We start from the raw sequence: 14,163 nt of genomic DNA, 5'->3' as shown, positions 1-14,163 counted from the left end.
CCTGAAAAATGTAATCCATGTAACCCCTGTCGATTTTTCTCGATTTTGGCCGGGGAAAAAAAATGTCGAGATTAGTGTCAAATCCCACGTAAGTTTGAGGCGTAGAGTCGATTGCGCCCGGTCCCAAGACTCGCCGGAGCTCCCTAAACCGAAAAAAGTTCAAAAACGAGTGTTTTCTGGCCCTGTTGCAAAAGTGCGTTTTTCGTCGGTAGCGCGGTCCAGCGGACTCGTGGAGCTTTTCCGACCGGAAAAATCGGACTCAGCGGCTCATTCCCTAGAGGACTAGCTCGGTTTCAGCCGGATCGGAGAACTTTCGATTTTTGACCCTGAAAATGTAGTCCATGTAACCCCTGTCGATTTTTCTCGATTTTGGCCGGGGAAAAAAATGTCGAGATTAGTGTCAAATCCCACGTAGTTTGAGGCGTAGAGTCGATTGGGCCCGGTCCCAAGACTCGCCGGAGCTCCCTAAACCGAAAAAAGTTCAAAAACGAGTGTTTCTGGCCCTGTTGCAAAAGTGCGTTTTTCGTCGGTAGCGCGGTCCAGCGGACTCGTGGAGCTTTTCCGACCGGAAAATCGGACTCAGCGGCTCATTCCCTAGAGGACTAGCTCGGTTTCAGCCGGATCGGAGAACTTTCGATTTTGACCCTGAAAATGTAGTCCATGTAACCCCTGTCGATTTTTCTCGATTTTGGCCGGGAAAAAAATGTCGAGATTAGTGTCAAATCCCACGTAGTTTGAGGCGTAGAGTCGATTGCGCCCGGTCCCAAGACTCGCCGGAGCTCCCTAAACCGAAAAAAGTTCAAAAACGAGTGTTTCCTGGCCCTGTTGCAAAAGTGCGTTTTTCGTCGGTAGCGCGGTCCAGCGGACTCGTGGAGCTTTTCCGACCGGAAAATCGGACTCAGCGGCTCATTCCCTAGAGGACTAGCTCGGTTTCAGCCGGATCGGAGAACTTTCGATTTTGACCCTGAAAATGTAGTCCATGTAACCCCTGTCGATTTTTCTCGATTTTGGCCGCGGAAAAAATTTCGAGATTAGTGTCAGCTCCCACGTAGTTTGAGGCGTAGAGTCGATTGCGCCCGGTCCCAAGACTCGCCGGAGCTCCCTAAACCGAAAAAAGTTCAAAAACGAGTGTTTCTGGCCCTGTTGCAAAAGTGCGTTTTTCGTCGGTAGCGCGGTCCAGCGGACTCGTGGAGCTTTCCGACCGGAAAATCGGACTCAGCGGCTCATTCCCTAGAGGACTAGCTCGGTTTCAGCCGGATCGGAGAACTTTCGATTTTGACCCTGAAAATGTAGTCCATGTAACCCCTGTCGATTTTTTCTCGATTTTGGCCGGGGAAAAAAATGTCGAGATTAGTGTCAAATCCCACGTAGTTTGAGGCGCAGAGTCGATTGTGCCCGGTCCCAAGACTCGCCGGAGCTCCCTAAACCGAAAAAAGTTCAAAAACGAGTGTTTCTGGCCCTGTTGCAAAAGTGCGTTTTTCGTCGGTAGCGCGTCCAGCGGACTCGTGGAGCTTTTCCGACCGGAAAATCGGACTCAGCGGCTCATTCCCTAGAGGACTAGCTCGGTTTCAGCCGGATCGGAGAACTTTCGATTTTGACCCTGAAAATGTAGTCCATGTAACCCCCTGTCGATTTTTCTCGATTTTGGCCGGGGAAAAAAATGTCGAGATTAGTGTCAAATCCCCACGTAGTTTTGAGGCGTAGAGTCGATTGCGCCCGGTCCCAAGACTCGCCGGAGCTCCCTAAACCGAAAAAAGTTCAAAAACGAGTGTTTCTGGCCCTGTTGCAAAAGTGCGTTTTTCGTCGGTAGCGCGGTCCAGCGGACTCGTGGAGCTTTTCCGACCGGAAAATCGGACTCAGCGGCTCATTCCCTAGAGGACTAGCTCGGTTTCAGCCGGATCGGAGAACTTTCGATTTTGACCCTGAAAATGTAGTCCATGTAACCCCTGTCGATTTTTCTCGATTTTGGCCGGGAAAAAAATGTCGAGATTAGTGTCAAATCCCACGTAGTTTGAGGCGTAGAGTCGATTGCGCCCGGTCCCAAGACTCGCCGGAGCTCCCTAAACCGAAAAAAGTTCAAAAACGAGTGTTTCTGGCCCTGTTGCAAAAGTGCGTTTTTCGTCGGTAGCGCGGTCCAGCGGACTCGTGGAGCTTTTCCGACCGGAAAATCGGACTCAGCGGCTCATTCCCTAGAGGACTAGCTCGGTTTCAGCCGGATCGGAGAACTTTCGATTTTGACCCTGAAAATGTAGTCCATGTAACCCCTGTCGATTTTTCTCGATTTTGGCCGCGGAAAAAAATGTCGAGATTAGTGTCAAATCCCACGTAGTTTGAGGCGTAGAGTCGATTGCGCCCGGTCCCAAGACTCGCCGGAGCTCCCTAAACCGAAAAAAGTTCAAAAACGAGTGTTTCTGGCCCTGTTGCAAAAGTGCGTTTTTCGTCGGTAGCGCGGTCCAGCGGACTCGTGGAGCTTTTCCGACCGGAAAATCGGACTCAGCGGCTCATTCCCTAGAGGACTAGCTCGGTTTCAGCCGGATCGGAGAACTTTCGATTTTGACCCTGAAAATGTAGTCCATGTAACCCCTGTCGATTTTTCTCGATTTTGGCCGCGGAAAAAAATTTCGAGATTAGTGTCAGCTCCCACGTAGTTTGAGGCGTAGAGTCGATTGCGCCCGGTCCCAAGACTCGCCGGAGCTCCCTAAACCGAAAAAAGTTCAAAAACGAGTGTTTCTGGCCCTGTTGCAAAAGTGCGTTTTTCGTCGGTAGCGCGGTCCAGCGGACTCGTGGAGCTTTTCCGACCGGAAAATCGGACTCAGCGGCTCATTCCCTAGAGGACTAGCTCGGTTTCAGCCGGATCGGAGAACTTTCGATTTTGACCCTGAAAATGTAGTCCATGTAACCCCTGTCGATTTTTCTCGATTTTGGCCGGGGAAAAAAATGTCGAGATTAGTGTCAAATCCCACGTAGTTTGAGGCGTAGAGTCGATTGCGCCCGGTCCCAAGACTCGCCGGAGCTCCCTAAACCGAAAAAAGTTCAAAAACGAGTGTTTCTGGCCCTGTTGCAAAAGTGCGTTTTTCGTCGGTAGCGCGGTCCAGCGGACTCGTGGAGCTTTTCCGACCGGAAAATCGGACTCAGCGGCTCATTCCCTAGAGGACTAGCTCGGTTTCAGCCGGATCGGAGAACTTTCGATTTTGACCCTGAAAATGTAGTCCATGTAACCCCTGTCGATTTTTCTCGATTTTGGCCGGGGAAAAAAATGTCGAGATTAGTGTCAAATCCCACGTAGTTTGAGGCGTAGAGTCGATTGCGCCCGGTCCCAAGACTCGCCGGAGCTCCCTAAACCGAAAAAAGTTCAAAAACGAGTGTTTCTGGCCCTGTTGCAAAAGTGCGTTTTTCGTCGGTAGCGCGGTCCAGCGGACTCGTGGAGCTTTTCCGACCGGAAAATCGGACTCAGCGGCTCATTCCCTAGAGGACTAGCTCGGTTTCAGCCGGATCGGAGAACTTTCGATTTTGACCCTGAAAATGTAGTCCATGTAACCCCTGTCGATTTTTCTCGATTTTGGCCGGGGAAAAAATGTCGAGATTAGTGTCAAATCCCACGTAGTTTGAGGCGTAGAGTCGATTGCGCCCGGTCCCAAGACTCGCCGGAGCTCCCTAAACCGAAAAAAGTTCAAAAACGAGTGTTTCTGGCCCTGTTGCAAAAGTGCGTTTTTCGTCGGTAGCGCGGTCCAGCGGACTCGTGGAGCTTTTCCGACCGGAAAATCGGACTCAGCGGCTCATTCCCTAGAGGACTAGCTCGGTTTCAGCCGGATCGGAGAACTTTCGATTTTGACCCTGAAAATGTAGTCCATGTAACCCCTGTCGATTTTTCTCGATTTTGGCCGGGAAAAAAATGTCGAGATTAGTGTCAAATCCCACGTAGTTTGAGGCGTAGAGTCGATTGCGCCCGGTCCCAAGACTCGCCGGAGCTCCCTAAACCGAAAAAAGTTCAAAAACGAGTGTTTCTGGCCCTGTTGCAAAAGTGCGTTTTTCGTCGGTAGCGCGGTCCAGCGGACTCGTGGAGCTTTTCCGACCGGAAAATCGGACTCAGCGGCTCATTCCCTAGAGGACTAGCTCGGTTTCAGCCGGATCGGAGAACTTTCGATTTTGACCCTGAAAATGTAGTCCATGTAACCCCTGTCGATTTTTCTCGATTTTGGCCGCGGAAAAAAATGTCGAGATTAGTGTCAGATCCCACGTAGTTTGAGGCGTAGAGTCGATTGCGCCCGGTCCCAAGACTCGCCGGAGCTCCCTAAACCGAAAAAAGTTCAAAAACGAGTGTTTCTGGCCCTGTTGCAAAAGTGCGTTTTTCGTCGGTAGCGCGGTCCAGCGGACTCGTGGAGCTTTTCCGACCGGAAAATCGGACTCAGCGGCTCATTCCCTAGAGGACTAGCTCGGTTTCAGCCGGATCGGAGAACTTTCGATTTGACCCTGAAAATGTAGTCCATGTAACCCCTGTCGATTTTTCTCGATTTTGGCCGGGGAAAAAAATGTCGAGATTAGTGTCAAATCCCACGTAGTTTGAGGCGTAGAGTCGATTGCGCCCGGTCCCAAGACTCGCCGGAGCTCCCTAAACCGAAAAAAGTTCAAAAACGAGTGTTTCTGGCCCTGTTGCAAAAGTGCGTTTTTCGTCGGTAGCGCGGTCCAGCGGACTCGTGGAGCTTTTCCGACCGGAAAATCGGACTCAGCGGCTCATTCCCTAGAGGACTAGCTCGGTTTCAGCCGGATCGGAGAACTTTCGATTTTGACCCTGAAAATGTAGTCCATGTAACCCCTGTCGATTTTTCTCGATTTTGGCCGGGGAAAAAAATGTCGAGATTAGTGTCAAATCCCACGTAGTTTGAGGCGTAGAGTCGATTGCGCCCGGTCCCAAGACTCGCCGGAGCTCCCTAAACCGAAAAAGTTCAAAAACGAGTGTTTCTGGCCCTGTTGCAAAAGTGCGTTTTTCGTCGGTAGCGCGGTCCAGCGGACTCGTGGAGCTTTTCCGACCGGAAAATCGGACTCAGCGGCTCATTCCCTAGAGGACTAGCTCGGTTTCAGCCGGATCGGAGAACTTTCGATTTTGACCCTGAAAATGTAGTCCATGTAACCCCTGTCGATTTTTCTCGATTTTGGCCGGGGAAAAAAATGTCGAGATTAGTGTCAAATCCCACGTAGTTTGAGGCGTAGAGTCGATTGCGCCCGGTCCCAAGACTCGCCGGAGCTCCCTAAACCGAAAAAAGTTCAAAAACGAGTGTTTTCTGGCCCTGTTGCAAAAGTGCGTTTTTCGTCGGTAGCGCGGTCCAGCGGACTCGTGGAGCTTTTCCGACCGGAAAATCGGACTCAGCGGCTCATTCCCTAGAGGACTAGCTCGGTTTCAGCCGGATCGGAGAACTTTCGATTTTGACCCTGAAAATGTAGTCCATGTAACCCCTGTCGATTTTTCTCGATTTTGGCCGGGAAAAAAATGTCGAGATTAGTGTCAAATCCCACGTAGTTTGAGGCGTAGAGTCGATTGCGCCCGGTCCCAAGACTCGCCGGAGCTCCCTAAACCGAAAAAAGTTCAAAAACGAGTGTTTCTGGCCCTGTTGCAAAAGTGCGTTTTTCGTCGGTAGCGCGGTCCAGCGGACTCGTGGAGCTTTTCCGACCGGAAAATCGGACTCAGCGGCTCATTCCCTAGAGGACTAGCTCGGTTTCAGCCGGATCGGAGAACTTTCGATTTTGACCCTGAAAATGTAGTCCATGTAACCCCTGTCGATTTTTCTCGATTTTGGCCGCGGAAAAAATTTCGAGATTAGTGTCAGATCCCACGTAGTTTGAGGCGTAGAGTCGATTGCGCCCGGTCCCAAGACTCGCCGGAGCTCCCTAAACCGAAAAAAGTTCAAAAACGAGTGTTTCTGGCCCTGTTGCAAAAGTGCGTTTTTCGTCGGTAGCGCGGTCCAGCGGACTCGTGGAGCTTTTCCGACCGGAAAATCGGACTCAGCGGCTCATTCCCTAGAGGACTAGCTCGGTTTCAGCCGGATCGGAGAACTTTCGATTTTGACCCTGAAAATGTAGTCCATGTAACCCCTGTCGAACCCCTGTCGATTTTTCTCGATTTTGGCCGGGGAAAAAAATGTCGAGATTAGTGTCAAATCCCACGTAGTTTGAGGCGCAGAGTCGATTGCGCCCGGTCCCAAGACTCGCCGGAGCTCCCTAAACCGAAAAAAGTTCAAAAACGAGTGTTTCTGGCCCTGTTGCAAAGTGCGTTTTTCGTCGGTAGCGCGGTCCAGCGGACTCGTGGAGCTTTTCCGACCGGAAAATCGGACTCAGCGGCTCATTCCCTAGAGGACTAGCTCGGTTTCAGCCGGATCGGAGAACTTTCGATTTTGACCCTGAAAATGTAGTCCATGTAACCCCTGTCGATTTTTCTCGATTTTGGCCGGGAAAAAAATGTCGAGATTAGTGTCAAATCCCACGTAGTTTGAGGCGTAGAGTCGATTGCGCCCGGTCCCAAGACTCGCCGGAGCTCCCTAAACCGAAAAAGTTCAAAAACGAGTGTTTCTGGCCCTGTTGCAAAAGTGCGTTTTTCGTCGGTAGCGCGGTCCAGCGGACTCGTGGAGCTTTTCCGACCGGAAAATCGGACTCAGCGGCTCATTCCCTAGAGGACTAGCTCGGTTTCAGCCGGATCGGAGAACTTTCGATTTTGACCCTGAAAATGTAGTCCATGTAACCCCTGTCGATTTTTCTCGATTTTGGCCGGGGAAAAAAATGTCGAGATTAGTGTCAAATCCCACGTAGTTTGAGGCGTAGAGTCGATTGCGCCCGGTCCCAAGACTCGCCGGAGCTCCCTAAACCGAAAAAAGTTCAAAAACGAGTGTTTCTGGCCCTGTTGCAAAAGTGCGTTTTTCGTCGGTAGCGCGGTCCAGCGGACTCGTGGAGCTTTTCCGACCGGAAAATCGGACTCAGCGGCTCATTCCCTAGAGGACTAGCTCGGTTTCAGCCGGATCGGAGAACTTTCGATTTGACCCTGAAAATGTAGTCCATGTAACCCCTGTCGATTTTTCTCGATTTTGGCCGGGGAAAAAAATGTCGAGATTAGTGTCAAATCCCACGTAGTTTGAGGCGTAGAGTCGATTGCGCCCGGTCCCAAGACTCGCCGGAGCTCCCTAAACCGAAAAAAGTTCAAAAACGAGTGTTTCTGGCCCTGTTGCAAAAGTGCGTTTTTCGTCGGTAGCGCGGTCCAGCGGACTCGTGGAGCTTTTCCGACCGGAAAATCGGACTCAGCGGCTCATTCCCTAGAGGACTAGCTCGGTTTCAGCCGGATCGGAGAACTTTCGATTTTGACCCTGAAAATGTAGTCCATGTAACCCCTGTCGATTTTTCTCGATTTTGGCCGCGGAAAAAATTTCGAGATTAGTGTCAGCTCCCACGTAGTTTTGAGGCGTAGAGTCGATTGCGCCCGGTCCCAAGACTCGCCGGAGCTCCCTAAACCGAAAAAAGTTCAAAAACGAGTGTTTCTGGCCCTGTTGCAAAAGTGCGTTTTTCGTCGGTAGCGCGGTCCAGCGGACTCGTGGAGCTTTTCCGACCGGAAAATCGGACTCAGCGGCTCATTCCCTAGAGGACTAGCTCGGTTTCAGCCGGATCGGAGAACTTTCGATTTTGACCCTGAAAATGTAGTCCATGTAACCCCTGTCGATTTTTCTCGATTTTGGCCGCGGGAAAAAAATTTCGAGATTAGTGTCAACTCCCACGTAGTTTGAGGCGTAGAGTCGATTGCGCCCGGTCCCAAGACTCGCCGGAGCTCCCTAAACCGAAAAAAGTTCAAAAACGAGTGTTTCTGGCCCTGTTGCAAAAGTGCGTTTTTCGTCGGTAGCGCGGTCCAGCGGACTCGTGGAGCTTTTCCGACCGGAAAATCGGACTCAGCGGCTCATTCCCTAGAGGACTAGCTCGGTTTCAGCCGGATCGGAGAACTTTCGATTTTGACCCTGAAAATGTAGTCCATGTAACCCCTGTCGATTTTTCTCGATTTTGGCCGGGGAAAAAAATGTCGAGATTAGTGTCAAATCCCACGTAGTTTGAGGCGTAGAGTCGATTGCGCCCGGTCCCAAGACTCGCCGGAGCTCCCTAAACCGAAAAAAGTTCAAAAACGAGTGTTTCTGGCCCTGTTGCAAAAGTGCGTTTTTCGTCGGTAGCGCGGTCCAGCGGACTCGTGGAGCTTTTCCGACCGGAAAATCGGACTCAGCGGCTCATTCCCTAGAGGACTAGCTCGGTTTCAGCCGGATCGGAGAACTTTCGATTTTGACCCTGAAAATGTAGTCCATGTAACCCCTGTCGATTTTTCTCGATTTTGGCCGGGGAAAAAAATGTCGAGATTAGTGTCAAATCCCACGTAGTTTGAGGCGTAGAGTCGATTGCGCCCGGTCCCAAGACTCGCCGGAGCTCCCTAAACCGAAAAAAGTTCAAAAACGAGTGTTTCTGGCCCTGTTGCAAAAGTGCGTTTTTCGTCGGTAGCGCGGTCCAGCGGACTCGTGGAGCTTTTCCGACCGGAAAATCGGACTCAGCGGCTCATTCCCTAGAGGACTAGCTCGGTTTCAGCCGGATCGGAGAACTTTCGATTTTGACCCTGAAAATGTAGTCCATGTAACCCCTGTCGATTTTTCTCGATTTTGGCCGGGGAAAAAAATGTCGAGATTAGTGTCAAATCCCACGTAGTTTGAGGCGTAGAGTCGATTGCGCCCGGTCGCAAGACTCGCCGGAGCTCCCTAAACCGAAAAAAGTTCAAAAACGAGTGTTTCTGGCCCTGTTGCAAAAGTGCGTTTTTCGTCGGTAGCGCGGTCCAGCGGACTCGTGGAGCTTTTCCGACCGGAAAATCGGACTCAGCGGCTCATTCCCTAGAGGACTAGCTCGGTTTCAGCCGGATCGGAGAACTTTCGATTTTGACCCTGAAAATGTAGTCCATGTAACCCCTGTCGATTTTTCTCGATTTTGGCCGCGGAAAAAATGTCGAGATTAGTGTCAACTCCCACGTAGTTTGAGGCGTAGAGTCGATTGCGCCCGGTCCCAAGACTCGCCGGAGCTCCCTAAACCGAAAAAAGTTCAAAAACGAGTGTTTCTGGCCCTGTTGCAAAAGTGCGTTTTTCGTCGGTAGCGCGGTCCAGCGGACTCGTGGAGCTTTTCCGACCGGAAAATCGGACTCAGCGGCTCATTCCCTAGAGGACTAGCTCGGTTTCAGCCGGATCGGAGAACTTTCGATTTTGACCCTGAAAATGTAGTCCATGTAACCCCTGTCGATTTTTCTCGATTTTGGCCGCGGAAAAAAATTTCGAGATTAGTGTCAGCTCCCACGTAGTTTGAGGCGTAGAGTCGATTGCGCCCGGTCCCAAGACTCGCCGGAGCTCCCTAAACCGAAAAAAGTTCAAAAACGAGTGTTTCTGGCCCTGTTGCAAAAGTGCGTTTTTCGTCGGTAGCGCGGTCCAGCGGACTCGTGGAGCTTTTCCGACCGGAAAATCGGACTCAGCGGCTCATTCCCTAGAGGACTAGCTCGGTTTCAGCCGGATCGGAGAACTTTCGATTTTGACCCTGAAAATGTAGTCCATGTAACCCCTGTCGATTTTTCTCGATTTTGGCCGGGGAAAAAAAATGTCGAGATTAGTGTCAAATCCCACGTAGTTTGAGGCGTAGAGTCGATTGCGCCCGGTCCCAAGACTCGCCGGAGCTCCCTAAACCGAAAAAAGTTCAAAAACGAGTGTTTCTGGCCCTGTTGCAAAAGTGCGTTTTCGTCGGTAGCGCGGTCCAGCGGACTCGTGGAGCTTTTCCGACCGGAAAATCGGACTCAGCGGCTCATTCCCTAGAGGACTAGCTCGGTTTCAGCCGGATCGGAGAACTTTCGATTTTGACCCTGAAAATGTAGTCCATGTAACCCCTGTCGATTTTTCTCGATTTTGGCCGGGGAAAAAAATGTCGAGATTAGTGTCAAATCCCACGTAGTTTGAGGCGTAGAGTCGATTGCGCCCGGTCCCAAGACTCGCCGGAGCTCCCTAAACCGAAAAAAGTTCAAAAACGAGTGTTTCTGGCCCTGTTGCAAAAGTGCGTTTTTCGTCGGTAGCGCGGTCCAGCGGACTCGTGGAGCTTTTCCGACCGGAAAATCGGACTCAGCGGCTCATTCCCTAGAGGACTAGCTCGGTTTCAGCCGGATCGGAGAACTTTCGATTTGACCCTGAAAATGTAGTCCATGTAACCCCTGTCGATTTTTCTCGATTTTGGCCGCGGAAAAAAATGTCGAGATTAGTGTCAACTCCCACGTAGTTTGAGGCGTAGAGTCGATTGCGCCCGGTCCCAAGACTCGCCGGAGCTCCCTAAACCGAAAAAAGTTCAAAAACGAGTGTTTCTGGCCCTGTTGCAAAAGTGCGTTTTTCGTCGGTAGCGCGGTCCAGCGGACTCGTGGAGCTTTTCCGACCGGAAAATCGGACTCAGCGGCTCATTCCCTAGAGGACTAGCTCGGTTTCAGCCGGATCGGAGAACTTTCGATTTTGACCCTGAAAATGTAGTCCATGTAACCCCTGTCGATTTTTCTCGATTTTGGCCGCGGAAAAAAATTTCGAGATTAGTGTCAGCTCCCACGTAGTTTGAGGCGTAGAGTCGATTGCGCCCGGTCCCAAGACTCGCCGGAGCTCCCTAAACCGAAAAAAGTTCAAAAACGAGTGTTTCTGGCCCTGTTGCAAAAGTGCGTTTTTCGTCGGTGGCGCGGTCCAGCGGACTCGTGGGCTTTCCGACCGGAAAATCGGACTCAGCGGCTCATTCCCTAGAGGACTAGCTCGGTTTCAGCCGGATCGGAGAACTTTCGATTTTGACCCTGAAAATGTAGTCCATGTAACCCCTGTCGATTTTTCTCGATTTTGGCCGGGGAAAAAAATGTCGAGATTAGTGTCAAATCCCACGTAGTTTGAGGCGTAGAGTCGATTGCGCCCGGTCGCAAGACTCGCCGGAGCTCCCTAAACCGAAAAAAGTTCAAAAACGAGTGTTTCTGGCCCTGTTGCAAAAGTGCGTTTTTCGTCGGTGGCGCGGTCTAGCGGACTCGTGGGCTTTTCCGACCGGAAAATCGGACTCAGCGGCTCATTCCCTAGAGGACTAGCTCGGTTTCAGCCGGATCGGAGAACTTTCGATTTTGACCCTGAAAATGTAGTCCATGTAACCCCTGTCGATTTTTCTCGATTTTGGCCGGGGAAAAAAATGTCGAGATTAGTGTCAAATCCCACGTAGTTTGAGGCGTAGAGTCGATTGCGCCCGGTCCCAAGACTCGCCGGAGCTCCCTAAACCGAAAAAAGTTCAAAAACGAGTGTTTCTGGCCCTGTTGCAAAAGTGCGTTTTTCGTCGGTAGCGCGGTCCAGCGGACTCGTGGAGCTTTTCCGACCGGAAAATCGGACTCAGCGGCTCATTCCCTAGAGGACTAGCTCGGTTTCAGCCGGATCGGAGAACTTTCGATTTTGACCCTGAAAATGTAGTCCATGTAACCCCTGTCGATTTTTCTCGATTTTGGCCGCGGAAAAAAATGTCGAGATTAGTGTCAAATCCCACGTAGTTTGAGGCGTAGAGTCGATTGCGCCCGGTCCCAAGACTCGCCGGAGCTCCCTAAACCGAAAAAAGTTCAAAAACGAGTGTTTCTGGCCCTGTTGCAAAAGTGCGTTTTTCGTCGGTGAGCGCGGTCCAGCGGACTCGTGGAGCTTTTCCGACCGAAAATCGGACTCAGCGGCTCATTCCCTAGAGGACTAGCTCGGTTTCAGCCGGATCGGAGAACTTTCGATTTTGACCCTGAAAATGTAGTCCATGTAACCCCTGTCGATTTTTCTCGATTTTGGCCGGGGAAAAAAATGTCGAGATTAGTGTCAAATCCCACGTAGTTTGAGGCGTAGAGTCGATTGCGCCCGGTCGCAAGACTCGCCGGAGCTCCCTAAACCGAAAAAAGTTCAAAAACGAGTGTTTCTGGCCCTGTTGCAAAAGTGCGTTTTTCGTCGGTAGCGCGGTCCAGCGGACTCGTGGAGCTTTTCCGACCGGAAAATCGGACTCAGCGGCTCATTCCCTAGAGGACTAGCTCGGTTTCAGCCGGATCGGAGAACTTTCGATTTTGACCCTGAAAATGTAATCCATGTAACCCCTGTCGATTTTTCTCGATTTTGGCCGGGGAAAAAAATGTCGAGATTAGTGTCAAATCCCACGTAGTTTGAGGCGTAGAGTCGATTGCGCCCGGTCCCAAGACTCGCCGGAGCTCCCTAAACCGAAAAAAGTTCAAAAACGAGTGTTTCTGGCCCTGTTGCAAAAGTGCGTTTTTCGTTGGTGGCGCGGTCCAGCGGACTCGTGGGGCTTTTCCGACCGGAAAATCGGACTCAGCGGCTCATTCCCTAGAGGACTAGCTCGGTTTCAGCCGGATCGGAGAACTTTCGATTTTGACCCTGAAAATGTAGTCCATGTAACCCCTGTCGATTTTTCTCGATTTTGGCCGGGGAAAAAAATGTCGAGATTAGTGTCAAATCCCACGTAGTTTGAGGCGTAGAGTCGATTGCGCCCGGTCGCAAGACTCGCCGGAGCTCCCTAAACCGAAAAAAGTTCAAAAACGAGTGTTTCTGGCCCTATTGCAAAAGTGCGTTTTTCGTCGGTAGCGCGGTCCAGCGGACTCGTGGAGCTTTTCCGACCGGAAAATCGGACTCAGCGGCTCATTCCCAAGAGGACTAGCTCGGTTTCAGCCGGATCGGAAAACTTTCGATTTTGACCCTGAAAATGTAGTCCATGTAACCCCCCTGTCGATTTTTCTCGATTTTGGCCGGGAAAAAAATTTCGAAATTAGTGTCAAATCCCACGTAGTTTGAGGCGTAGAGTCGATTGCGCCCGGTCCCAAGACTCGCCGGAGCTCCCTAAACCGAAAAAAGTTCAAAAACGAGTGTTTCTGGCCCTGTTGCAAAAGTGCGTTTTTCGTCGGTAGCGCGGTCTAGCGGACTCGTGGAGCTTTTCCGACCGGAAAATTGGACTCAGCGGCTCATTCTCTAAATGACTAGCTCGGTTTCAGCCAGATCGGAGAACTTTCGATTTTGACTAGTTGCATACCAAAAAATCATTTTGGCACAATTTTTTTCACCGTTGAACCATTGGTTACTTTAATTGCGGTTGGCGTTTTGTCAAACTCTACAAATTCCAAAAAAAGAAAAATGGCAGTTAGGCAGCTTTGATTTCCATTATTGGTAAATAAATGTTTGTTTCTTTGCGAATCCTTACCCGGACTACTAATCTATTTTGTCTATAGATGGCTGTAGGCTCCACATAAGGAATATAAGGCAATAAACCAACAGAAGAAGAAGAAGAAGAAAAAGAATACTGATCTTCAGTTAATAATTTACAGTATTATTAGTAAGTGCTGTAGATGCGATCCTCAGCAATTCTGCCCACTGAGGTTGACAATTTAAACATATTTTGCCGAAAAACAGTCCTCAACTTTTGAAATCTAAATGGACCTTGCCAAGCAGAAAGAAATAGAGCCACATCAACTATTGCCAAATTTAATTGGGGAATTAATGTCTTACACGGAAACGGTTGTTTTGGATTTTTGTGCAAGTTTCAGTGAATTTTCTGCCTAATAAGTATGAAACAAGTTCCTTCAAAATTTTAAGAAATTTTCTAAAAAATTAAATTGCTCAGTTTAATTTGGAAATAACTGGTTCTTAAATAAAATTGGCTTTAGCTTCAAATAAAATTGGTTTCTTTCTGCTAATTGTAGTTCAAAAATCAACTTACAAAAGACCACATAAGCAAGCATTTATTTCATTGTCAGATGGGGCTTTTGTATCTAGGACCTGCATTTTTGGAGATGACATTATCACCTAGGCCTGGATATTCATTCGGATACAAGAATAAGAGAGCCCATGTCACAATAGAGAAATATCCTTCAGATTTAAATACGACAGTTTGACTTCTGTCAAGCTCTTTTTTCAAGATAGTGTTGAGAGCTGAAAGCATCAAAGATAGGTTGATTAGTAGCCTTGCCTCCACGAAATGTTTTCATGCAATTTGTCGCTGGCTTGAGCTGGGGGAATGAGAGTTGAGGCAATTTTTACTGTTACTGTCTCTGCAAGATAAGGCTCTCACGTTTCTGCACGAAGTATGCGCACGAAGATAAAT

The sequence above is a fragment of the Bemisia tabaci genome, chromosome 10 (assembly GCF_918797505.1).
Source record: "Bemisia tabaci chromosome 10, PGI_BMITA_v3".
NCBI classification, from domain to species: Eukaryota; Metazoa; Arthropoda; class Insecta; order Hemiptera; family Aleyrodidae; genus Bemisia; species Bemisia tabaci.
Note: the sequence above shows the minus strand (reverse complement) of the source record.